This window comes from Coturnix japonica, chromosome 11 (assembly GCF_054131305.1).
Source record: "Coturnix japonica strain WE chromosome 11, WE-NBRP24, whole genome shotgun sequence".
Classification (NCBI taxonomy): domain Eukaryota; kingdom Metazoa; phylum Chordata; class Aves; order Galliformes; family Phasianidae; genus Coturnix; species Coturnix japonica.
This window is the reverse complement of record NC_140673.1, coordinates 16,315,116-16,339,413: the sequence shown is the minus strand read 5'-3', so window position 1 is coordinate 16,339,413 and position 24,298 is coordinate 16,315,116. Positions and strand designations below refer to the sequence as shown.

Here is a 24,298-nt window from a genome sequence, read left to right as displayed (position 1 = left end):
ACAAGAGCCTGTGGCCTGTTCCAGGGCTGCACGGAGGCCACAGACCTCAACGTGCCAAGGGGCTTCTCAAGTAAGGACAAAGGCCAAATGCCGTGCCACACACCCCGAGTACAGGGCTGGCACGCTGTCAGGCCACCAGCAGGCAACGGCACTGCGGGGCCGGGGGAGCAGGGGCAGGGAAAAGGCCCAAACCCTGATTACAGGGTGGCCTCGGGGTCCGGCGGGCTCCGTTTCCCACTCAGGTGCGGAGAGGTGGCTCTCACCCTCCTTACAGGGGGCCACACTCCCCAGGCAGCCATAGGAGCAACAAGGTAAAAGACCAACTACATCAAAGACCCAAACCCTGCTTACAGGGAGGTCGCCCAGCACAAAGCCGGCCTGGTCACCCAAGGCGCTGGCAACGTTCAATTCAAATGTGACTATGCCCCTGCTAACAGGGAGGTGCTTTGCCCAGAATGCCTTTCTCTTTCCCCCCTGCTTTGGCAGGCTTCTGACTCCTCTTCCTCCTCTTCTTCTTCCTCCTTTTTCTTCTTCCCCCTCTTCCTCCTCTTTCTCCTCCTCATTTTCCTCTTCTTCCTCTTCCTCCTTTTTCTTCTTCCCCCTCTTCCTCCTCTTCCTCTTTCTCCTCCTCATCTTCCTCCTCTTCCTCCTCTTCCTCCTTTTTCTTCTTCCTCCTCTTCCTCCTCCTCCTTTTTCTTCTTCCTCCTCTTCCTCTTCCTCCTCGCACTGCGTCTTCTTTCTCCAGCAGCAGATCCTGAAATACAAGGCACAACACCATTAGACCCGAGTAGCAGCAAACCCGCCACCTGAAGGAAGCGGGGAAACCCAACGTACCAAAGGAAAACCGCACAAGACTGCCCAGCCAAGGGGCAAGTCCGTGCATCGCCCTCCTCCCCAGTCCGTTCCAGCCAAAACTACTTAGAGCTGCTTTTCTCACCTCACTGGCGCGCTGCGAAGGCTCCAGCCGGCGCTGCAGGGGATCGCGGAGGCGGGCAGACTGGGCAAATGGAGCTGGGCACACAAAAAGCAGCGGCCAAAGGAGTCTGCTTCCCTGCTTACAGGTGACCCTCAGCCACTGCCACCATCGCAAAGGGCCTGGGACTCGGGGGCACAGCCGCTCCCTGACTTACAGGGCAGCCCCCATCCCTATGGCCGAGGGAGGCTCCTTCTCTCCCACTCTGGGGCCACCTAGACACGCACCCCGCTAACGGGGACGGTCACCCCACAAAGGCTGCCAGCAGAGCATAAAGGCTCATGTACCCAGACCCTGATTACAGGCGGGCCGACAACACCCCTGGAGCCACAGAGCCCGGTTTTCCCCCCAGCGGCAGGAACAACTCTCAGCCGCCAGGCAGCGGGGCGACAAGGCCAAAGGCCGGGGGATCAGGATCCTAGACCCGATTATTCCAGGGAGGGCACAAGCCCAACCCCACATCTCGCAGCCCCGTGCCTCTGAAAGGCCGGGGCCGCATTCCCGCCTGAGTACAGGGGGTCTCTCAGAAAACAGCTCACCAAGCACAGGGGGCACGCACAGCCCTGCCTACAGGACGGCGCCCCACACCTCACCATCATCAAATCAAGAAGCCCCGCGGAGCACGCAGCTCCCACCAACGCCTGAGCTACAGGCGGGCCCGCCCGGCAGCAGAACATCACAACATCACCACATCTTTAGCACCACAGGGAACAAAACCTCGACCCGCCGAGCGGGGAGGTCACCCTACACAAAAGCAGAACCTCAACCTGCACCCTCTGACGGGACAGGGAGGGGTCATCCCCACCAGCTGGATGACTAAAGCAGCCGGCTGCAACGCTGCAGCCTCCCCAGCCCTGGTTACAGGGGGGGGGCGGGCCGCTTGGGGGACTCAGGGCACCACAGCTTGTGACACACACCTCGAGTACGGGGCCATCACGCCACCAGCAGAACAGGCGGCCGGGCAAGGACAGGCTCAAGCCCTGGATACAGGGTGGCCTCAGCCACGGAGCTACCCATGGCTCAGATCTCTACTAAGAAAAAAAGGAGACAGGCAGACAGGACAATTGCAGCGCTCGTGGGACTAAGATGGGGGGCAAGAGCCCCCCCTCCCCCTCCCCTAAAGGCATGCAACCAAGTCCTCCATTCCCCCCTGGGAAGTCAAAGCTAAGCTGCAGCCATCTCTGTGGGGGCCTAAAAGGAAAGCACACTCACACGCTCACTCCACAACGCAAACAGGGAAGGGGGACACACACACACAGATGCAACTTTCCAGAAGGGAAGGACAACGCAGTGCAGCCAACGCCTAGGAATAAACCCACACCCACGAGCAACACACAAGAGCCTGTGGCCTGTTCCAGGGCTGCACGGAGGCCACAGACCTCAACGTGCCAAGGGGCTTCTCAAGTAAGGACAAAGGCCAAATGCCGTGCCACACACCCCGAGTACAGGGCTGGCACGCTGTCAGGCCACCAGCAGGCAACGGCACTGCGGGGCCGGGGGAGCAGGGGCAGGGAAAAGGCCCAAACCCTGATTACAGGGTGGCCTCGGGGTCCGGCGGGCTCCGTTTCCCACTCAGGTGCGGAGAGGTGGCTCTCACCCTCCTTACAGGGGGCCACACTCCCCAGGCAGCCATAGGAGCAACAAGGTAAAAGACCAACTACATCAAAGACCCAAACCCTGCTTACAGGGAGGTCGCCCAGCACAAAGCCGGCCTGGTCACCCAAGGCGCTGGCAACGTTCAATTCAAATGTGACTATGCCCCTGCTAACAGGGAGGTGCTTTGCCCAGAATGCCTTTCTCTTTCCCCCCTGCTTTGGCAGGCTTCTGACTCCTCTTCCTCCTCTTCTTCTTCCTCCTTTTTCTTCTTCCCCCTCTTCCTCCTCTTTCTCCTCCTCATTTTCCTCTTCTTCCTCTTCCTCCTTTTTCTTCTTCCCCCTCTTCCTCCTCTTCCTCTTTCTCCTCCTCATCTTCCTCCTCTTCCTCCTCTTCCTCCTTTTTCTTCTTCCTCCTCTTCCTCCTCCTCCTTTTTCTTCTTCCTCCTCTTCCTCTTCCTCCTCGCACTGCGTCTTCTTTCTCCAGCAGCAGATCCTGAAATACAAGGCACAACACCATTAGACCCGAGTAGCAGCAAACCCGCCACCTGAAGGAAGCGGGGAAACCCAACGTACCAAAGGAAAACCGCACAAGACTGCCCAGCCAAGGGGCAAGTCCGTGCATCGCCCTCCTCCCCAGTCCGTTCCAGCCAAAACTACTTAGAGCTGCTTTTCTCACCTCACTGGCGCGCTGCGAAGGCTCCAGCCGGCGCTGCAGGGGATCGCGGAGGCGGGCAGACTGGGCAAATGGAGCTGGGCACACAAAAAGCAGCGGCCAAAGGAGTCTGCTTCCCTGCTTACAGGTGACCCTCAGCCACTGCCACCATCGCAAAGGGCCTGGGACTCGGGGGCACAGCCGCTCCCTGACTTACAGGGCAGCCCCCATCCCTATGGCCGAGGGAGGCTCCTTCTCTCCCACTCTGGGGCCACCTAGACACGCACCCCGCTAACGGGGACGGTCACCCCACAAAGGCTGCCAGCAGAGCATAAAGGCTCATGTACCCAGACCCTGATTACAGGCGGGCCGACAACACCCCTGGAGCCACAGAGCCCGGTTTTCCCCCCAGCGGCAGGAACAACTCTCAGCCGCCAGGCAGCGGGGCGACAAGGCCAAAGGCCGGGGGATCAGGATCCTAGACCCGATTATTCCAGGGAGGGCACAAGCCCAACCCCACATCTCGCAGCCCCGTGCCTCTGAAAGGCCGGGGCCGCATTCCCGCCTGAGTACAGGGGGTCTCTCAGAAAACAGCTCACCAAGCACAGGGGGCACGCACAGCCCTGCCTACAGGACGGCGCCCCACACCTCACCATCATCAAATCAAGAAGCCCCGCGGAGCACGCAGCTCCCACCAACGCCTGAGCTACAGGCGGGCCCGCCCGGCAGCAGAACATCACAACATCACCACATCTTTAGCACCACAGGGAACAAAACCTCGACCCGCCGAGCGGGGAGGTCACCCTACACAAAAGCAGAACCTCAACCTGCACCCTCTGACGGGACAGGGAGGGGTCATCCCCACCAGCTGGATGACTAAAGCAGCCGGCTGCAACGCTGCAGCCTCCCCAGCCCTGGTTACAGGGGGGGGCGGGCCGCTTGGGGGACTCAGGGCACCACAGCTTGTGACACACACCTCGAGTACGGGGCCATCACGCCACCAGCAGAACAGGCGGCCGTGCAAGGACAGGCTCAAGCCCTGGATACAGGGTGGCCTCAGCCACGGAGCTACCCATGGCTCAGATCTCTACTAAGAAAAAAAGGAGACAGGCAGACAGGACAATTGCAGCGCTCGTGGGACTAAGATGGGGGGCAAGAGCCCCCCCTCCCCCTCCCCTAAAGGCATGCAACCAAGTCCTCCATTCCCCCCTGGGAAGTCAAAGCTAAGCTGCAGCCATCTCTGTGGGGGCCTAAAAGGAAAGCACACTCACACGCTCACTCCACAACGCAAACAGGGAAGGGGGACACACACACACAGATGCAACTTTCCAGAAGGGAAGGACAACGCAGTGCAGCCAACGCCTAGGAATAAACCCACACCCACGAGCAACACACAAGAGCCTGTGGCCTGTTCCAGGGCTGCACGGAGGCCACAGACCTCAACGTGCCAAGGGGCTTCTCAAGTAAGGACAAAGGCCAAATGCCGTGCCACACACCCCGAGTACAGGGCTGGCACGCTGTCAGGCCACCAGCAGGCAACGGCACTGCGGGGCCGGGGGAGCAGGGGCAGGGAAAAGGCCCAAACCCTGATTACAGGGTGGCCTCGGGGTCCGGCGGGCTCCGTTTCCCACTCAGGTGCGGAGAGGTGGCTCTCACCCTCCTTACAGGGGGCCACACTCCCCAGGCAGCCATAGGAGCAACAAGGTAAAAGACCAACTACATCAAAGACCCAAACCCTGCTTACAGGGAGGTCGCCCAGCACAAAGCCGGCCTGGTCACCCAAGGCGCTGGCAACGTTCAATTCAAATGTGACTATGCCCCTGCTAACAGGGAGGTGCTTTGCCCAGAATGCCTTTCTCTTTCCCCCCTGCTTTGGCAGGCTTCTGACTCCTCTTCCTCCTCTTCTTCTTCCTCCTTTTTCTTCTTCCCCCTCTTCCTCCTCTTTCTCCTCCTCATTTTCCTCTTCTTCCTCTTCCTCCTTTTTCTTCTTCCCCCTCTTCCTCCTCTTCCTCTTTCTCCTCCTCATCTTCCTCCTCTTCCTCCTCTTCCTCCTTTTTCTTCTTCCTCCTCTTCCTCCTCCTCCTTTTTCTTCTTCCTCCTCTTCCTCTTCCTCCTCGCACTGTGTCTTCTTTCTCCAGCAGCAGATCCTGAAATACAAGGCACAACACCATTAGACCCGAGTAGCAGCAAACCCGCCACCTGAAGGAAGCGGGGAAACCCAATGTACCAAAGGAAAACCGCACAAGACTGCCCAGCCAAGGGGCAAGTCCGTGCATCGCCCTCCTCCCCAGTCCGTTCCAGCCAAAACTACTTAGAGCTGCTTTTCTCACCTCACTGGCGCGCTGCGAAGGCTCCAGCCGGCGCTGCAGGGGATCGCGGAGGCGGGCAGACTGGGCAAATGGAGCTGGGCACACAAAAAGCAGCGGCCAAAGGAGTCTGCTTCCCTGCTTACAGGTGACCCTCAGCCACTGCCACCATCGAAAAGGGCCTGGGACTCGGGGGCACAGCCGCTCCCTGACTTACAGGGCAGCCCCCATCCCTATGGCCGAGGGAGGCTCCTTCTCTCCCACTCTGGGGCCACCTAGACACGCACCCCGCTAACGGGGACGGTCACCCCACAAAGGCTGCCAGCAGAGCATAAAGGCTCATGTACCCAGACCCTGATTACAGGCGGGCCGACAACACCCCTGGAGCCACAGAGCCCGGTTTTCCCCCCAGCGGCAGGAACAACTCTCAGCCGCCAGGCAGCGGGGCGACAAGGCCAAAGGCCGGGGGATCAGGATCCTAGACCCGATTATTCCAGGGAGGGCACAAGCCCAACCCCACATCTCGCAGCCCCGTGCCTCTGAAAGGCCGGGGCCGCATTCCCGCCTGAGTACAGGGGGTCTCTCAGAAAACAGCTCACCAAGCACAGGGGGCACGCACAGCCCTGCCTACAGGACGGCGCCCCACACCTCACCATCATCAAATCAAGAAGCCCCGCGGAGCACGCAGCTCCCACCAACGCCTGAGCTACAGGCGGGCCCGCCCGGCAGCAGAACATCACAACATCACCACATCTTTAGCACCACAGGGAACAAAACCTCGACCCGCCGAGCGGGGAGGTCACCCTACACAAAAGCAGAACCTCAACCTGCACCCTCTGACGGAACAGGGAGGGGTCATCCCCACCAGCTGGATGACTAAAGCAGCCGGCTGCAACGCTGCAGCCTCCCCAGCCCTGGTTACAGGGGGGGGCGGGCCGCTTGGGGGACTCAGGGCACCACAGCTTGTGACACACACCTCGAGTACGGGGCCATCACGCCACCAGCAGAACAGGCGGCCGGGCAAGGACAGGCTCAAGCCCTGGATACAGGGTGGCCTCAGCCACGGAGCTACCCATGGCTCAGATCTCTACTAAGAAAAAAAGGAGACAGGCAGACAGGACAATTGCAGCGCTCGTGGGACTAAGATGGGGGGCAAGAGCCCCCCCTCCCCCTCCCCTAAAGGCATGCAACCAAGTCCTCCATTCCCCCCTGGGAAGTCAAAGCTAAGCTGCAGCCATCTCTGTGGGGGCCTAAAAGGAAAGCACACTCACACGCTCACTCCACAACGCAAACAGGGAAGGGGGACACACACACACAGATGCAACTTTCCAGAAGGGAAGGACAACGCAGTGCAGCCAACGCCTAGGAATAAACCCACACCCACGAGCAACACACAAGAGCCTGTGGCCTGTTCCAGGGCTGCACGGAGGCCACAGACCTCAACGTGCCAAGGGGCTTCTCAAGTAAGGACAAAGGCCAAATGCCGTGCCGCACACCCCGAGTACAGGGCTGGCACGCTGTCAGGCCACCAGCAGGCAACGGCACTGCGGGGCCGGGGGAGCAGGGGCAGGGAAAAGGCCCAAACCCTGATTACAGGGTGGCCTCGGGGTCCGGCGGGCTCCGTTTCCCACTCAGGTGCGGAGAGGTGGCTCTCACCCTCCTTACAGGGGGCCACACTCCCCAGGCAGCCATAGGAGCAACAAGGTAAAAGACCAACTACATCAAAGACCCAAACCCTGCTTACAGGGAGGTCGCCCAGCACAAAGCCGGCCTGGTCACCCAAGGCGCTGGCAACGTTCAATTCAAATGTGACTATGCCCCTGCTAACAGGGAGGTGCTTTGCCCAGAATGCCTTTCTCTTTCCCCCCTGCTTTGGCAGGCTTCTGACTCCTCTTCCTCCTCTTCTTCTTCCTCCTTTTTCTTCTTCCCCCTCTTCCTCCTCTTTCTCCTCCTCATTTTCCTCTTCTTCCTCTTCCTCCTTTTTCTTCTTCCCCCTCTTCCTCCTCTTCCTCTTTCTCCTCCTCATCTTCCTCCTCTTCCTCCTCTTCCTCCTTTTTCTTCTTCCTCCTCTTCCTCCTCCTCCTTTTTCTTCTTCCTCCTCTTCCTCTTCCTCCTCGCACTGCGTCTTCTTTCTCCAGCAGCAGATCCTGAAATACAAGGCACAACACCATTAGACCCGAGTAGCAGCAAACCCGCCACCTGAAGGAAGCGGGGAAACCCAACGTACCAAAGGAAAACCGCACAAGACTGCCCAGCCAAGGGGCAAGTCCGTGCATCGCCCTCCTCCCCAGTCCGTTCCAGCCAAAACTACTTAGAGCTGCTTTTCTCACCTCACTGGCGCGCTGCGAAGGCTCCAGCCGGCGCTGCAGGGGATCGCGGAGGCGGGCAGACTGGGCAAATGGAGCTGGGCACACAAAAAGCAGCGGCCAAAGGAGTCTGCTTCCCTGCTTACAGGTGACCCTCAGCCACTGCCACCATCGCAAAGGGCCTGGGACTCGGGGGCACAGCCGCTCCCTGACTTACAGGGCAGCCCCCATCCCTATGGCCGAGGGAGGCTCCTTCTCTCCCACTCTGGGGCCACCTAGACACGCACCCCGCTAACGGGGACGGTCACCCCACAAAGGCTGCCAGCAGAGCATAAAGGCTCATGTACCCAGACCCTGATTACAGGCGGGCCGACAACACCCCTGGAGCCACAGAGCCCGGTTTTCCCCCCAGCGGCAGGAACAACTCTCAGCCGCCAGGCAGCGGGGCGACAAGGCCAAAGGCCGGGGGATCAGGATCCTAGACCCGATTATTCCAGGGAGGGCACAAGCCCAACCCCACATCTCGCAGCCCCGTGCCTCTGAAAGGCCGGGGCCGCATTCCCGCCTGAGTACAGGGGGTCTCTCAGAAAACAGCTCACCAAGCACAGGGGGCACGCACAGCCCTGCCTACAGGACGGCGCCCCACACCTCACCATCATCAAATCAAGAAGCCCCGCGGAGCACGCAGCTCCCACCAACGCCTGAGCTACAGGCGGGCCCGCCCGGCAGCAGAACATCACAACATCACCACATCTTTAGCACCACAGGGAACAAAACCTCGACCCGCCGAGCGGGGAGGTCACCCTACACAAAAGCAGAACCTCAACCTGCACCCTCTGACGGGACAGGGAGGGGTCATCCCCACCAGCTGGATGACTAAAGCAGCCGGCTGCAACGCTGCAGCCTCCCCAGCCCTGGTTACAGGGGGGGGCGGGCCGCTTGGGGGACTCAGGGCACCACAGCTTGTGACACACACCTCGAGTACGGGGCCATCACGCCACCAGCAGAACAGGCGGCCGGGCAAGGACAGGCTCAAGCCCTGGATACAGGGTGGCCTCAGCCACGGAGCTACCCATGGCTCAGATCTCTACTAAGAAAAAAAGGAGACAGGCAGACAGGACAATTGCAGCGCTCGTGGGACTAAGATGGGGGGCAAGAGCCCCCCCTCCCCCTCCCCTAAAGGCATGCAACCAAGTCCTCCATTCCCCCCTGGGAAGTCAAAGCTAAGCTGCAGCCATCTCTGTGGGGGCCTAAAAGGAAAGCACACTCACACGCTCACTCCACAACGCAAACAGGGAAGGGGGACACACACACACAGATGCAACTTTCCAGAAGGGAAGGACAACGCAGTGCAGCCAACGCCTAGGAATAAACCCACACCCACGAGCAACACACAAGAGCCTGTGGCCTGTTCCAGGGCTGCACGGAGGCCACAGACCTCAACGTGCCAAGGGGCTTCTCAAGTAAGGACAAAGGCCAAATGCCGTGCCGCACACCCCGAGTACAGGGCTGGCACGCTGTCAGGCCACCAGCAGGCAACGGCACTGCGGGGCCGGGGGAGCAGGGGCAGGGAAAAGGCCCAAACCCTGATTACAGGGTGGCCTCGGGGTCCGGCGGGCTCCGTTTCCCACTCAGGTGCGGAGAGGTGGCTCTCACCCTCCTTACAGGGGGCCACACTCCCCAGGCAGCCATAGGAGCAACAAGGTAAAAGACCAACTACATCAAAGACCCAAACCCTGCTTACAGGGAGGTCGCCCAGCACAAAGCCGGCCTGGTCACCCAAGGCGCTGGCAACGTTCAATTCAAATGTGACTATGCCCCTGCTAACAGGGAGGTGCTTTGCCCAGAATGCCTTTCTCTTTCCCCCCTGCTTTGGCAGGCTTCTGACTCCTCTTCCTCCTCTTCTTCTTCCTCCTTTTTCTTCTTCCCCCTCTTCCTCCTCTTTCTCCTCCTCATTTTCCTCTTCTTCCTCTTCCTCCTTTTTCTTCTTCCCCCTCTTCCTCCTCTTCCTCTTTCTCCTCCTCATCTTCCTCCTCTTCCTCCTCTTCCTCCTTTTTCTTCTTCCTCCTCTTCCTCCTCCTCCTTTTTCTTCTTCCTCCTCTTCCTCTTCCTCCTCGCACTGCGTCTTCTTTCTCCAGCAGCAGATCCTGAAATACAAGGCACAACACCATTAGACCCGAGTAGCAGCAAACCCGCCACCTGAAGGAAGCGGGGAAACCCAACGTACCAAAGGAAAACCGCACAAGACTGCCCAGCCAAGGGGCAAGTCCGTGCATCGCCCTCCTCCCCAGTCCGTTCCAGCCAAAACTACTTAGAGCTGCTTTTCTCACCTCACTGGCGCGCTGCGAAGGCTCCAGCCGGCGCTGCAGGGGATCGCGGAGGCGGGCAGACTGGGCAAATGGAGCTGGGCACACAAAAAGCAGCGGCCAAAGGAGTCTGCTTCCCTGCTTACAGGTGACCCTCAGCCACTGCCACCATCGCAAAGGGCCTGGGACTCGGGGGCACAGCCGCTCCCTGACTTACAGGGCAGCCCCCATCCCTATGGCCGAGGGAGGCTCCTTCTCTCCCACTCTGGGGCCACCTAGACACGCACCCCGCTAACGGGGACGGTCACCCCACAAAGGCTGCCAGCAGAGCATAAAGGCTCATGTACCCAGACCCTGATTACAGGCGGGCCGACAACACCCCTGGAGCCACAGAGCCCGGTTTTCCCCCCAGCGGCAGGAACAACTCTCAGCCGCCAGGCAGCGGGGCGACAAGGCCAAAGGCCGGGGGATCAGGATCCTAGACCCGATTATTCCAGGGAGGGCACAAGCCCAACCCCACATCTCGCAGCCCCGTGCCTCTGAAAGGCCGGGGCCGCATTCCCGCCTGAGTACAGGGGGTCTCTCAGAAAACAGCTCACCAAGCACAGGGGGCACGCACAGCCCTGCCTACAGGACGGCGCCCCACACCTCACCATCATCAAATCAAGAAGCCCCGCGGAGCACGCAGCTCCCACCAACGCCTGAGCTACAGGCGGGCCCGCCCGGCAGCAGAACATCACAACATCACCACATCTTTAGCACCACAGGGAACAAAACCTCGACCCGCCGAGCGGGGAGGTCACCCTACACAAAAGCAGAACCTCAACCTGCACCCTCTGACGGGACAGGGAGGGGTCATCCCCACCAGCTGGATGACTAAAGCAGCCGGCTGCAACGCTGCAGCCTCCCCAGCCCTGGTTACAGGGGGGGGCGGGCCGCTTGGGGGACTCAGGGCACCACAGCTTGTGACACACACCTCGAGTACGGGGCCATCACGCCACCAGCAGAACAGGCGGCCGTGCAAGGACAGGCTCAAGCCCTGGATACAGGGCGGCCTCAGCCACGGAGCTACCCATGGCTCAGATCTCTACTAAGAAAAAAAGGAGACAGGCAGACAGGACAATTGCAGCGCTCGTGGGACTAAGATGGGGGGCAAGAGCCCCCCCTCCCCCTCCCCTAAAGGCATGCAACCAAGTCCTCCATTCCCCCCTGGGAAGTCAAAGCTAAGCTGCAGCCATCTCTGTGGGGGCCTAAAAGGAAAGCACACTCACACGCTCACTCCACAACGCAAACAGGGAAGGGGGACACACACACACAGATGCAACTTTCCAGAAGGGAAGGACAACGCAGTGCAGCCAACGCCTAGGAATAAACCCACACCCACGAGCAACACACAAGAGCCTGTGGCCTGTTCCAGGGCTGCACGGAGGCCACAGACCTCAACGTGCCAAGGGGCTTCTCAAGTAAGGACAAAGGCCAAATGCCGTGCCACACACCCCGAGTACAGGGCTGGCACGCTGTCAGGCCACCAGCAGGCAACGGCACTGCGGGGCCGGGGGAGCAGGGGCAGGGAAAAGGCCCAAACCCTGATTACAGGGTGGCCTCGGGGTCCGGCGGGCTCCGTTTCCCACTCAGGTGCGGAGAGGTGGCTCTCACCCTCCTTACAGGGGGCCACACTCCCCAGGCAGCCATAGGAGCAACAAGGTAAAAGACCAACTACATCAAAGACCCAAACCCTGCTTACAGGGAGGTCGCCCAGCACAAAGCCGGCCTGGTCACCCAAGGCGCTGGCAACGTTCAATTCAAATGTGACTATGCCCCTGCTAACAGGGAGGTGCTTTGCCCAGAATGCCTTTCTCTTTCCCCCCTGCTTTGGCAGGCTTCTGACTCCTCTTCCTCCTCTTCTTCTTCCTCCTTTTTCTTCTTCCCCCTCTTCCTCCTCTTTCTCCTCCTCATTTTCCTCTTCTTCCTCTTCCTCCTTTTTCTTCTTCCCCCTCTTCCTCCTCTTCCTCTTTCTCCTCCTCATCTTCCTCCTCTTCCTCCTCTTCCTCCTTTTTCTTCTTCCTCCTCTTCCTCCTCCTCCTTTTTCTTCTTCCTCCTCTTCCTCTTCCTCCTCGCACTGCGTCTTCTTTCTCCAGCAGCAGATCCTGAAATACAAGGCACAACACCATTAGACCCGAGTAGCAGCAAACCCGCCACCTGAAGGAAGCGGGGAAACCCAACGTACCAAAGGAAAACCGCACAAGACTGCCCAGCCAAGGGGCAAGTCCGTGCATCGCCCTCCTCCCCAGTCCGTTCCAGCCAAAACTACTTAGAGCTGCTTTTCTCACCTCACTGGCGCGCTGCGAAGGCTCCAGCCGGCGCTGCAGGGGATCGCGGAGGCGGGCAGACTGGGCAAATGGAGCTGGGCACACAAAAAGCAGCGGCCAAAGGAGTCTGCTTCCCTGCTTACAGGTGACCCTCAGCCACTGCCACCATCGCAAAGGGCCTGGGACTCGGGGGCACAGCCGCTCCCTGACTTACAGGGCAGCCCCCATCCCTATGGCCGAGGGAGGCTCCTTCTCTCCCACTCTGGGGCCACCTAGACACGCACCCCGCTAACGGGGACGGTCACCCCACAAAGGCTGCCAGCAGAGCATAAAGGCTCATGTACCCAGACCCTGATTACAGGCGGGCCGACAACACCCCTGGAGCCACAGAGCCCGGTTTTCCCCCCAGCGGCAGGAACAACTCTCAGCCGCCAGGCAGCGGGGCGACAAGGCCAAAGGCCGGGGGATCAGGATCCTAGACCCGATTATTCCAGGGAGGGCACAAGCCCAACCCCACATCTCGCAGCCCCGTGCCTCTGAAAGGCCGGGGCCGCATTCCCGCCTGAGTACAGGGGGTCTCTCAGAAAACAGCTCACCAAGCACAGGGGGCACGCACAGCCCTGCCTACAGGACGGCGCCCCACACCTCACCATCATCAAATCAAGAAGCCCCGCGGAGCACGCAGCTCCCACCAACGCCTGAGCTACAGGCGGGCCCGCCCGGCAGCAGAACATCACAACATCACCACATCTTTAGCACCACAGGGAACAAAACCTCGACCCGCCGAGCGGGGAGGTCACCCTACACAAAAGCAGAACCTCAACCTGCACCCTCTGACGGGACAGGGAGGGGTCATCCCCACCAGCTGGATGACTAAAGCAGCCGGCTGCAACGCTGCAGCCTCCCCAGCCCTGGTTACAGGGGGGGGCGGGCCGCTTGGGGGACTCAGGGCACCACAGCTTGTGACACACACCTCGAGTACGGGGCCATCACGCCACCAGCAGAACAGGCGGCCGTGCAAGGACAGGCTCAAGCCCTGGATACAGGGCGGCCTCAGCCACGGAGCTACCCATGGCTCAGATCTCTACTAAGAAAAAAAGGAGACAGGCAGACAGGACAATTGCAGCGCTCGTGGGACTAAGATGGGGGGCAAGAGCCCCCCCTCCCCCTCCCCTAAAGGCATGCAACCAAGTCCTCCATTCCCCCCTGGGAAGTCAAAGCTAAGCTGCAGCCATCTCTGTGGGGGCCTAAAAGGAAAGCACACTCACACGCTCACTCCACAACGCAAACAGGGAAGGGGGACACACACACACAGATGCAACTTTCCAGAAGGGAAGGACAACGCAGTGCAGCCAACGCCTAGGAATAAACCCACACCCACGAGCAACACACAAGAGCCTGTGGCCTGTTCCAGGGCTGCACGGAGGCCACAGACCTCAACGTGCCAAGGGGCTTCTCAAGTAAGGACAAAGGCCAAATGCCGTGCCACACACCCCGAGTACAGGGCTGGCACGCTGTCAGGCCACCAGCAGGCAACGGCACTGCGGGGCCGGGGGAGCAGGGGCAGGGAAAAGGCCCAAACCCTGATTACAGGGTGGCCTCGGGGTCCGGCGGGCTCCGTTTCCCACTCAGGTGCGGAGAGGTGGCTCTCACCCTCCTTACAGGGGGCCACACTCCCCAGGCAGCCATAGGAGCAACAAGGTAAAAGACCAACTACATCAAAGACCCAAACCCTGCTTACAGGGAGGTCGCCCAGCACAAAGCCGGCCTGGTCACCCAAGGCGCTGGCAACGTTCAATTCAAATGTGACTATGCCCCTGCTAACAGGGAGGTGCTTTGCCCAGAATGCCTTTCTCTTTCCCCCCTGCTTTGGCAGGCTTCTGACTCCTCTTCCTCCTCTTCTTCTTCCTCCTTTTTCTTCTTCCCCCTCTTCCTCCTCTTTCTCCTCCTCATTTTCCTCTTCTTCCTCTTCCTCCTTTTTCTTCTTCCCCCTCTTCCTCCTCTTCCTCTTTCTCCTCCTCATCTTCCTCCTCTTCCTCCTCTTCCTCCTTTTTCTTCTTCCTCCTCTTCCTCCTCCTCCTTTTTCTTCTTCCTCCTCTTCCTCTTCCTCCTCGCACTGCGTCTTCTTTCTCCAGCAGCAGATCCTGAAATACAAGGCACAACACCATTAGACCCGAGTAGCAGCAAACCCGCCACCTGAAGGAAGCGGGGAAACCCAACGTACCAAAGGAAAACCGCACAAGACTGCCCAGCCAAGGGGCAAGTCCGTGCATCGCCCTCCTCCCCAGTCCGTTCCAGCCAAAACTACTTAGAGCTGCTTTTCTCACCTCACTGGCGCGCTGCGAAGGCTCCAGCCGGCGCTGCAGGGGATCGCGGAGGCGGGCAGACTGGGCAAATGGAGCTGGGCACACAAAAAGCAGCGGCCAAAGGAGTCTGCTTCCCTGCTTACAGGTGACCCTCAGCCACTGCCACCATCGCAAAGGGCCTGGGACTCGGGGGCACAGCCGCTCCCTGACTTACAGGGCAGCCCCCATCCCTATGGCCGAGGGAGGCTCCTTCTCTCCCACTCTGGGGCCACCTAGACACGCACCCCGCTAACGGGGACGGTCACCCCACAAAGGCTGCCAGCAGAGCATAAAGGCTCATGTACCCAGACCCTGATTACAGGCGGGCCGACAACACCCCTGGAGCCACAGAGCCCGGTTTTCCCCCCAGCGGCAGGAACAACTCTCAGCCGCCAGGCAGCGGGGCGACAAGGCCAAAGGCCGGGGGATCAGGATCCTAGACCCGATTATTCCAGGGAGGGCACAAGCCCAACCCCACATCTCGCAGCCCCGTGCCTCTGAAAGGCCGGGGCCGCATTCCCGCCTGAGTACAGGGGGTCTCTCAGAAAACAGCTCACCAAGCACAGGGGGCACGCACAGCCCTGCCTACAGGACGGCGCCCCACACCTCACCATCATCAAATCAAGAAGCCCCGCGGAGCACGCAGCTCCCACCAACGCCTGAGCTACAGGCGGGCCCGCCCGGCAGCAGAACATCACAACATCACCACATCTTTAGCACCACAGGGAACAAAACCTCGACCCGCCGAGCGGGGAGGTCACCCTACACAAAAGCAGAACCTCAACCTGCACCCTCTGACGGGACAGGGAGGGGTCATCCCCACCAGCTGGATGACTAAAGCAGCCGGCTGCAACGCTGCAGCCTCCCCAGCCCTGGTTACAGGGGGGGGCGGGCCGCTTGGGGGACTCAGGGCACCACAGCTTGTGACACACACCTCGAGTACGGGGCCATCACGCCACCAGCAGAACAGGCGGCCGTGCAAGGACAGGCTCAAGCCCTGGATACAGGGCGGCCTCAGCCACGGAGCTACCCATGGCTCAGATCTCTACTAAGAAAAAAAGGAGACAGGCAGACAGGACAATTGCAGCGCTCGTGGGACTAAGATGGGGGGCAAGAGCCCCCCCTCCCCCTCCCCTAAAGGCATGCAACCAAGTCCTCCATTCCCCCCTGGGAAGTCAAAGCTAAGCTGCAGCCATCTCTGTGGGGGCCTAAAAGGAAAGCACACTCACACGCTCACTCCACAACGCAAACAGGGAAGGGGGACACACACACACAGATGCAACTTTCCAGAAGGGAAGGACAACGCAGTGCAGCCAACGCCTAGGAATAAACCCACACCCACGAGCAACACACAAGAGCCTGTGGCCTGTTCCAGGGCTGCACGGAGGCCACAGACCTCAACGTGCCAAGGGGCTTCTCAAGTAAGGACAAAGGCCAAATGCCGTGCCACACACCCCGAGTACAGGGCTGGCACGCTGTCAGGCCACCAGCAGGCAATGGCACTGCGGGGCCGGGGGAGCAGGGGCAGGGAAAAGGCCCAAACCCTGATTACAGGGTGGCCTCGGGGTCCGGCGGGCTCCGTTTCCCACTCAGGTGCGGAGAGGTGGCTCTCACCCTCCTTACAGGGGGCCACACTCCCCAGGCAGCCATAGGAGCAACAAGGTAAAAGACCAACTACATCAAAGACCCAAACCCTGCTTACAGGGAGGTCGCCCAGCACAAAGCCGGCCTGGTCACCCAAGGCGCTGGCAACGTTCAATTCAAATGTGACTATGCCCCTGCTAACAGGGAGGTGCTTTGCCCAGAATGCCTTTCTCTTTCCCCCCTGCTTTGGCAGGCTTCTGACTCCTCTTCTTCATTTTTCCTTCCTTTCAGCTTCCAGCACCTCGTCTTCTTTCTCCAGCAGCAGATCCTGAAATATGAGGCATGGCAACATTCCACCCCACCCACTTTTCTTCCCAGTTCATTCCAGCTGCCACTACTTATAGCACCTGCTAGCACCACTACCTTCTGAAATACAGGCAAAGCTGGGCATAGCTCTACAGGTGGCTGAGGCACAGTTCCTTAATTAAGATGAGGGACTGACAACACTCAGTATCTAATGCCATGTATTGCCCCATTGTAGGAATCATAACTTTATGTTCATTACTTAGTTTATCTGCAGAGCAACCTACCTTTTCTTTTCTCTCAAAGCTTTTCCATCACATTCATTTTCTTAAATACTTCAACACTGCTGCAGAGCTTTTTCTTTCTTGTCCTAAACGTTTCTCTTAACTTGAGCCCTATTCCTCCCAGCCTTGTGTTATAAACCGAAAAGAAATCCTTAGAGAGCATCACACCAGTCATGAGAAAAACTGTTTTATTATTTCTTCTTCTTGTTGTCCCGTAGCACCTTCATGGATGTGCCATGTGGGCCCCGCTCCGGCCGGCCCCTTAACACCTCTCCCCAAGCGGTCGGATGACCCGCTCCGGCCGGCCCCCTTACCAGCCAAAGCTGTCGGAGGCCGCACTACGGGCTGCCACCACACCTCCCCCCCCTTCCCGCCAAAGCCGTCGGACGGCCCGCTCCGGCCGGGCGCCCCACACAAACCGTCGGACGCCCCAGTCCGGCCGGCCGCCGCCGCCCCCTCGCCTAAAGCCGTCGAAGGTCCTGCTCCTGCCGGCCACTCCTCCCTCCCCGCAAGCCGTCGGAGGCCTCTCTCTTGCCGCTCCTCTCCCCACCCACCCCAAGCCGTCGGAGGCCCCGCTCCGGCCGGCCACTCCGCGCCACAAGCCGTCAGAGATCCCGCTCCGGCCGGCCACCCCCCCATCCCAAGCCGTCGGAGGTCCCGGCTCCGGCCGACCGCCCCCTTCCCTCAAGCCGCCGGAGGCCCCGCTTTCCGAACCGGCGCCCCCCCTCAGAGTCCTTTCTCCGAATCGTCGTTCCCAACACATCGCGCTTGGCATCCGCATCCACTGCTCCCAGCCGCCCCTCAGCCCCACTACACACCAGCCGTCCCACTCCTTACCTCGTCCCAGGAGGCTGCTTGGAGTCCGCCCGCTGCCTTTCCGTCGCAGCATCCAGCTTCTTCGAGTGCTCTGAGGTAAATACCTGAAGCGCACCTTCCCGCCCATGCGCCTTATATAAGTTTCCCTGACGCCCGTCAGCCAATAGGAGCTCAGAACGCCGCTTTCTCTTCCCGCCCTTTTCTCTTCCCGCCTCTTTTTTTTTCCTCACCTCAGCCTTCCCGCCCTTTCCACCTGAGGTGGCCGGGCCGGGGTCAGCTGAAGGTCAGTGCCCCTCACAGGTGCCATCACCTCACAACCCCACCTTGACTGAGCTGTGGAATCATTTATTCACTTTCAATGTTTCTTTTACCATTCTGGTAAACATCAGGTGTTTCTTCCAGAGCAGTAGCTGTCCACAAGTGCAATTAAATACACACATATATATATTATTTATTTTTATTTTTTAGGAATTCTGCTATTTGATGCCTCACATCTCTGCCCCTACAGGCAAAATCCCTAGAAATTAAAGCTTTAGAATACTAGCATTGCCCTTGAAGAAGTCCAAAGCTTAGCCAGGGTGGCTAAGGGAGTGTAAAATAGAATGGCTTTAGATACATTGTTAACCACACAAGGCGGGATTAATACAGTATCAAGTACTAGTGGCTGTGTGTATGTACATCAGAGTGGTAGAAGAGAAACACTTGCATATACGGCACCAAACTGAAATATGTCATCTTGGCTTACTTGATACAGTTTGCTGAAACAAAATGACTTCCTGGCTTCCCAAATTCAAATGGTTGAAGTTATCTGTGGGATAGTGTGTACGTATCCTTGCTTGTTGCATTAGTGAATGTTGGAGATGTATCTCTACATTTGAAAAGTCAACAGCGGTGAAGATTAGGATATAAACATTTTAATCCTCAAAAAGAAAATGGCAGTAGGGATCAGCACATTAGTTTAAGAACCAATATATTAGCTAAGCAAAAGGAATCCATATGTGATAGCTCTGAAACTTTCAGTGTCAGCTTTAGTGGATGAACAGTCTTGTTCCCCAGGGCAAAATTGAGGAAAAACATAGTACAATATTTTTAATGCCTAGCTCTCTTACACATGGACTTGAAAGCAATCTGCCTAATTTTAGTTACAAACTCTGAAATACAGCTATGGAACCAAAGAAGGGAAATGAAAACAGCTTTTCTAAGCTGTATATATAAGCAATCACATTGCTTATACATTTGTTATCATGAATATATGAACCTCAGTATAGGCACACTCTTCCACTCTATACTTTTTTTTTTTTTTTTTTTTTTTTCCCCAAGACCGTGGTAGCATGAATAAAGCTGGTTATTATTATGCACATCCCAAGTAAAGCTGAGGTTAAACTACTTAAAATAGCCTGTGTCACTAAGCTCTCAATAAAAAATGATTGAGAACTCACTGCTTGAAACGGAGACGTGTTTTTTCATTTGGTAATGCAGTTTTCTGAGTTAATGTAATCAATGAGTTTTGTTACCCTTAAGTAAGGTATTCTTTATTGGCAAGGCTGGGCTAGTATCGGGATAACTCTCCAGGAATGCTCCACCAGTTGATCCTTCTTAAACAGGTCACATTTTCACGTGTATTACATTCTCATTAATAAGTCCCCAAATTCATTAACCCATCCACCACCAATGTCTGCCTAACAGATGTAGCCTTAATTGCCAGTTTTCAATGTAATCTAGAGTCCTTCTAGCACTCTGATGGCCCATTGTTAGTTCTTGGGGGTCGTTTATTTCCTCCCAACACTCCTTTTGTCCCAAAGATTGTTGTAGAATGCAAGGGCAGTCAGAGAACTCTCTGTACACACACTGTTTAATCAGTTATTCCTGGCAAAATTAAATAAAAAAGTAATTTTTTTTAATTTTTTTTTTTTTTAAAGAGCTATTTTCTTGCTTGAGCTAATTACTGTAAAAGATCGGTCATTTTATGTGTACATTAACAAAGAAAAACTCTTAACTTGTCTCATTTGTGTATTTTTTATTATATTTAAATGCACACGGATTTCAAAAAGGATGCTTTTAAAACCTAAGTTAGGGACACAAAATCATGCTACACAAATGCATCTGCTACTTCTTACTAGGTGGAACTGGCCTTTCACTGCAGTTCAAATAGAAATTGTTATGAACCTTTCTCCTCTTTCTTAAGTAGTGACTTAGTAACAACAATATGCTCCAAAAAATCTGAACACCTTATGAAAGGCCTAAGGAGCCCATTCTGTTTCGCTCAGTGCAGCTTTTGGTGGCTTTAAATCACATGGTAATTTCTAGGCACAAAGAGGTTTAAGAGGAACCCTCCGGCAACTTCACGTGTCTCGGCGGGGTTCTATAGCCCAGGATCTCTTTCCTTTGAGCACACGCCCGCTCACAGACAACAGGTTCTGAAAGCAAGGGATGCTTGTAAAGAATTCATCTACAAGCCACACAGTCCTATGCACTAGTGACCAATGGGTGTCGTTTACAAACACATCAACTAGATAGCTCTGGGAGAAAAACAGTAGGCAAATGTTCTCACAGGCTGTTCCCAAAACTGTTTTCATACAGGATGATGTTTATAATCATTTTTCTTTAGCCAGTTCAAAAACTGGAAGTTCACTGTTTCATTGATCAGAATATGCTACCATTCATAAAGGAGCAACAGCTCACACAAAGCGTTGTAAGCTCTGTGATACGACTCTCAGCAATCCAACTTTCAGGATTTTAAATGAAGAACAAAACTGCTGCGTAAAGTGAACTTCATCATTGAAGTCTTTACGTAGTACCCGTGTTCCTTAACAAGAGATAATTAAAGTCTCACTGAAATTCTTCCTACTGATTTATATGATGTGTGAACATAATTCTGAGCAACGCTGTAGAGGACTGTTTGTAAAGCTCTGCTTCAAAGGTTTGACTAACTTTTTTTCCCCCTTCTCTGTTTGAGGGGAAAGAGAAAGTGGAGTGGACGTGGGGCTCCTTGGAACCATGAAGGCTAGGGACATTCTTTGGAAGCATGTTTCTCTATCATTCCATTTGTGTCAAATGCAAAGTGATTCGTTTGAATTAAGTACAATTGTTGAATTTATTAATGAACCCAAAAATGAAGTCAAAAGGAGAAGTGCATAAAAAACTTTAACTTAAAGTGTAATTTAAGTCCATAATCGAGATCTAGAATCCACCTGCGTAACGTGTCAGGACCCTGAGCCGGCCCTAACGAAGCAATGACTCACAGGTGCTACGATAGGAGCTCGGGGCGGGGCCTGCTCCCTAAGCCTCTTAAGCTCCACTGCAGGCTACTGGAAGCCACGAGGGATTTTCCTGCTTGCAGGAGCTGGAGTAGGGTTCTGCTCCTTTGTCTGACTGTGGTGCTGCTAGGCTGAAAAGCAGCGAGGGGCTACCTTAGGATTCTGTTTTTCTCTGATACTTTGTTTTAGGCTGCAGTGAGGACAAATGCGATAAGAATCAGATCAAACAGGTAAGCAGCTCTGCTAGTAATAGTACCACAGAGGTGGTGCTTGGGAGTCATTAGGAGCTCACTGCCTGCAGTAGGAGGCTGCTGAGCTCTCCTCCTTATCTTTTTGGGGCTGGCGTAGGGCTACTGCTGGGAATAGTGTTGCTGCCTGGCTTCCCCTGTATTTTCAGAGGAGGCTGACACAGGGTTGCTGCTCAGTTAGTTCCCCGAGTCCCAGCACAGTCCTGCTGTGCTCTCAGAACAGAATAGCCACCAGGCTGAGTCCCTCGTGCTGCAGGCAAAGGCATGTGCTAATGTTATAAATTAGACTGTGTTAATTACTAAAAGATTCTAGGGGCTGCTGGGCCAAAAGCACAGATCTGAACACACCATTCACAAGTTCTGCAAATTTTTCAGGCTCAGCCACATCTACTTGTCAGCATCAGATTTCAAAATAATTATATTTAAGCCTGGCAAATGCTTCACAAGCTGAAAACCGAAGCCATGAAATAAGTTATTCCATCACATAAGTCAGAGCGGCTTGGAACAAACAGCCTCTACTAAGCACATTGCATCTGCTGAGGGCTTGTAATTCTGTCAAAAGATAATCACCCTTGAGTTAGATTGAAATGTGTTACAGAGTAGTTTCAACATTGACAGTGTAAATTAGTAACAGCACATTAATATTAATGTTCACCCTCCACCCCCAGGATAACTCTCCATATGCAATGCTCCGTTTGCTGTTTGGTTCCAATGGCCGGGCTGGTGCACATAACTGAGCACGGGCTGGCAAGAGGAAATTAAATCCCTCAGTGGAGGACAGATCAAACTCTGTGTGGGCAAATTTGTGATTTCCATGGCTCACCAAACTGTTTGACAGTCACTGGATCCCGTCAAACAAACATCTACAGCAGAAACCAAAGCAGAAAACTGACACCCAGAGGATGTACAGAGGAACTCCAGCTGACATGCGATGGCCAGCTCCAGAGCAGTCCTTCATCTGAGCGAATCATGGCTTAATGGCCACAGAACAGGAGAGGAGTGAGCTTCCTGCATCCCAAAACAGGCACTGCACATTGGTTTGAGGCAGTCTTAAAACACCCCTGCAGCTGCCAAGATCTCCATCTCATGTAGTTTTACCACTTTCAAGTGCAGTTGGATTTAAGACAGGTTTGGTGCCACTGCATTGGACCTGGGTTGAAAAACAGTCTTTGTTAGTCTTTAGTCTAAAAGTTATAAAAATATATTGTACCTCTCATATTAAACTACCTGTAAAATAAAACCAAAGAAAACTTGGTAGGCCCATCCCTACCACCTGCACCACTGTTTGCAGTCAGAGCTCAAACAGGAAGGGAACACAGTTAACCCGCTAAACCAATATTTAACTAACAATCTGACTCACAGGGACAAGCAAACATCCCACCACTGACACACCACAGAGCTCCGCTCTTGGTTATCAAGCTGGGATTGCACCAAGCACCACTGCAGATCATTGTTGGTAGATTTTTCATTAACTGCTAACTACATAATAAGCCAACTGTATGGCCATAGCTTACCTGGAATGCCCCTGCTGTTTTCCTTCCCTACCATGTAGATGAAAGGAGGTCTGCACTGCCTTCCTGGCACCTTGGCTGTCCTGCCCCACTGTCCCATTATCAGCACATGCTTAGCCCTATTCCCACCCTAAGGATGTGCTGCAGCTGGGCTGCCCCCTCCACCACAGCAGGAAGCATATGGACAGCCCCAAGCACTGCCTTCAGGAGCCAGATTTCATTGCAAAACCCAGCCAAGTTCAGCGCATGCTACAAAGAAGCACTCTGTTTTGCAAGTTGGAAGACAGTGGGACTTCAGCTGGGTTTTCGAGATGATACGAGAAATGAGGCAGCAAAAAAAGGAGGCAGAAGATCAATGCCATGAAGAAAATGGAGCAGAAGCACTTCCCTCCTAATCTCTAGCATCAGATGCATGAGTTTATACATTCTGTTTTGATTTTCTATCCTCTCCAGAGTAATCCCAAACGTTCCAATGCCCAGAGGGACTGCTTTGCACAACCTTATAGCAGGCTGCTCCAAGGTTGATCAGACCTGGCCAATGTTGTGGCAAAGCACAGAACATCCTGCATGGCTCTGAAAGAGTCAAACAAAATGAAAGTTAATTTGTTGCCTAGAATGGCATTTTAAAACCAATGCTTTATAGTTACTATCAAAAGTAATACCAAAGGTCCTGATCTTCAATAACTGTCTTTCAAGCTTTTTTAGCTCCACAGTTTTTGATGAAGATTTCTTATTTCAAAAGATAGTTCCACTGTTAAAACACCCCAAGCCTTGGATGGGGAAGAAGTTGAAAGGGTTAAGAGCTGGCAGCAGAAATACCAGCCGTACCTCTGACTTATCAGATTTATAGATTTATTCTGAAAACCCCCTGGATATCTGCTTCTGTTGGGAAGCTCTATATTCAGAACAACAGAACAGCTGCAGCTATGCTCCCTGTCTGTGCATTAATAAGAATCCATATATGTTGTGTATGTGGGGAAAGAGTTCTGAAGACCTGAAGATTCTGTCTGGGGATGTGGGTTCCCAGAAGCTTTATCCCAGATCCAAGCAGAGGATTTCCCTCTTAATCCCAAACAACTCCTACCCATCTCCTGCTCACTCCCGTGGGCTCCAGCCAGCTGGGGATGCTGCAGAGGGGTGGAGAAGCAGCCCAGCACATTCTCCTGTTGCAGCCCCTCAGCATAGTCAAAACTGAAGTTTTCCCCAGCTGGAAGCAGCATTCAGACAGTCCCGTTTAAACAAATTCTGTGAGCTGGTTAGGCCATTCCTGAACCCATCTGTGTTACACTCTGAATACCTGGCAGCACAGACCTACAGACACATTTCTTCTTTTCCTGGTGAAACCTTAGTTTCAATAATATAGAATAATCTTGCAAACAAAAATTCTTTGCTGCTCCCTAGGCCAGCAGGAGCACCTCCCTGGTCAAAACCAGGATGCAAAGTATGTCCTACAAGTGGCCATCACCAGAATAACAGCAAATGTTTCATTTGAATACTACCCAT

The 24,298-nt window shown here is 55.4% G+C and overlaps 4 long non-coding RNA genes across 4 annotated transcripts; all 4 read right to left on the bottom strand.

Moving 5' to 3' along the window:
• Nucleotides 1-602: 602 nt before the first annotated feature.
• On the bottom strand, nucleotides 603-1,678 carry LOC146759035 (uncharacterized). Its single transcript, XR_014933006.1, has 2 exons — nucleotides 938-1,678; nucleotides 603-754 (listed from the first exon to the last, which is right to left on the bottom strand). It is a non-coding gene; the product is annotated as an uncharacterized LOC146759035 (long non-coding RNA).
• Nucleotides 1,679-2,909: 1,231 nt separating this feature from the next.
• On the bottom strand, nucleotides 2,910-3,985 carry LOC146759034 (uncharacterized). Its single transcript, XR_014933004.1, has 2 exons — nucleotides 3,245-3,985; nucleotides 2,910-3,061 (listed from the first exon to the last, which is right to left on the bottom strand). It is a non-coding gene; the product is annotated as an uncharacterized LOC146759034 (long non-coding RNA).
• Nucleotides 3,986-9,827: 5,842 nt separating this feature from the next.
• LOC146759033 (uncharacterized) lies at nucleotides 9,828-12,143 on the bottom strand. The gene is made up of 2 exons (XR_014933003.1): nucleotides 10,163-12,143; nucleotides 9,828-9,979 (listed from the first exon to the last, which is right to left on the bottom strand). It is a non-coding gene; the product is annotated as an uncharacterized LOC146759033 (long non-coding RNA).
• A 2,296-nt stretch (nucleotides 12,144-14,439) lies between these two features.
• On the bottom strand, nucleotides 14,440-17,939 carry LOC146759032 (uncharacterized). The gene is made up of 3 exons (XR_014933002.1): nucleotides 17,801-17,939; nucleotides 14,775-16,704; nucleotides 14,440-14,591 (listed from the first exon to the last, which is right to left on the bottom strand). It is a non-coding gene; the product is annotated as an uncharacterized LOC146759032 (long non-coding RNA).
• Nucleotides 17,940-24,298: the final 6,359 nt, after the last annotated feature.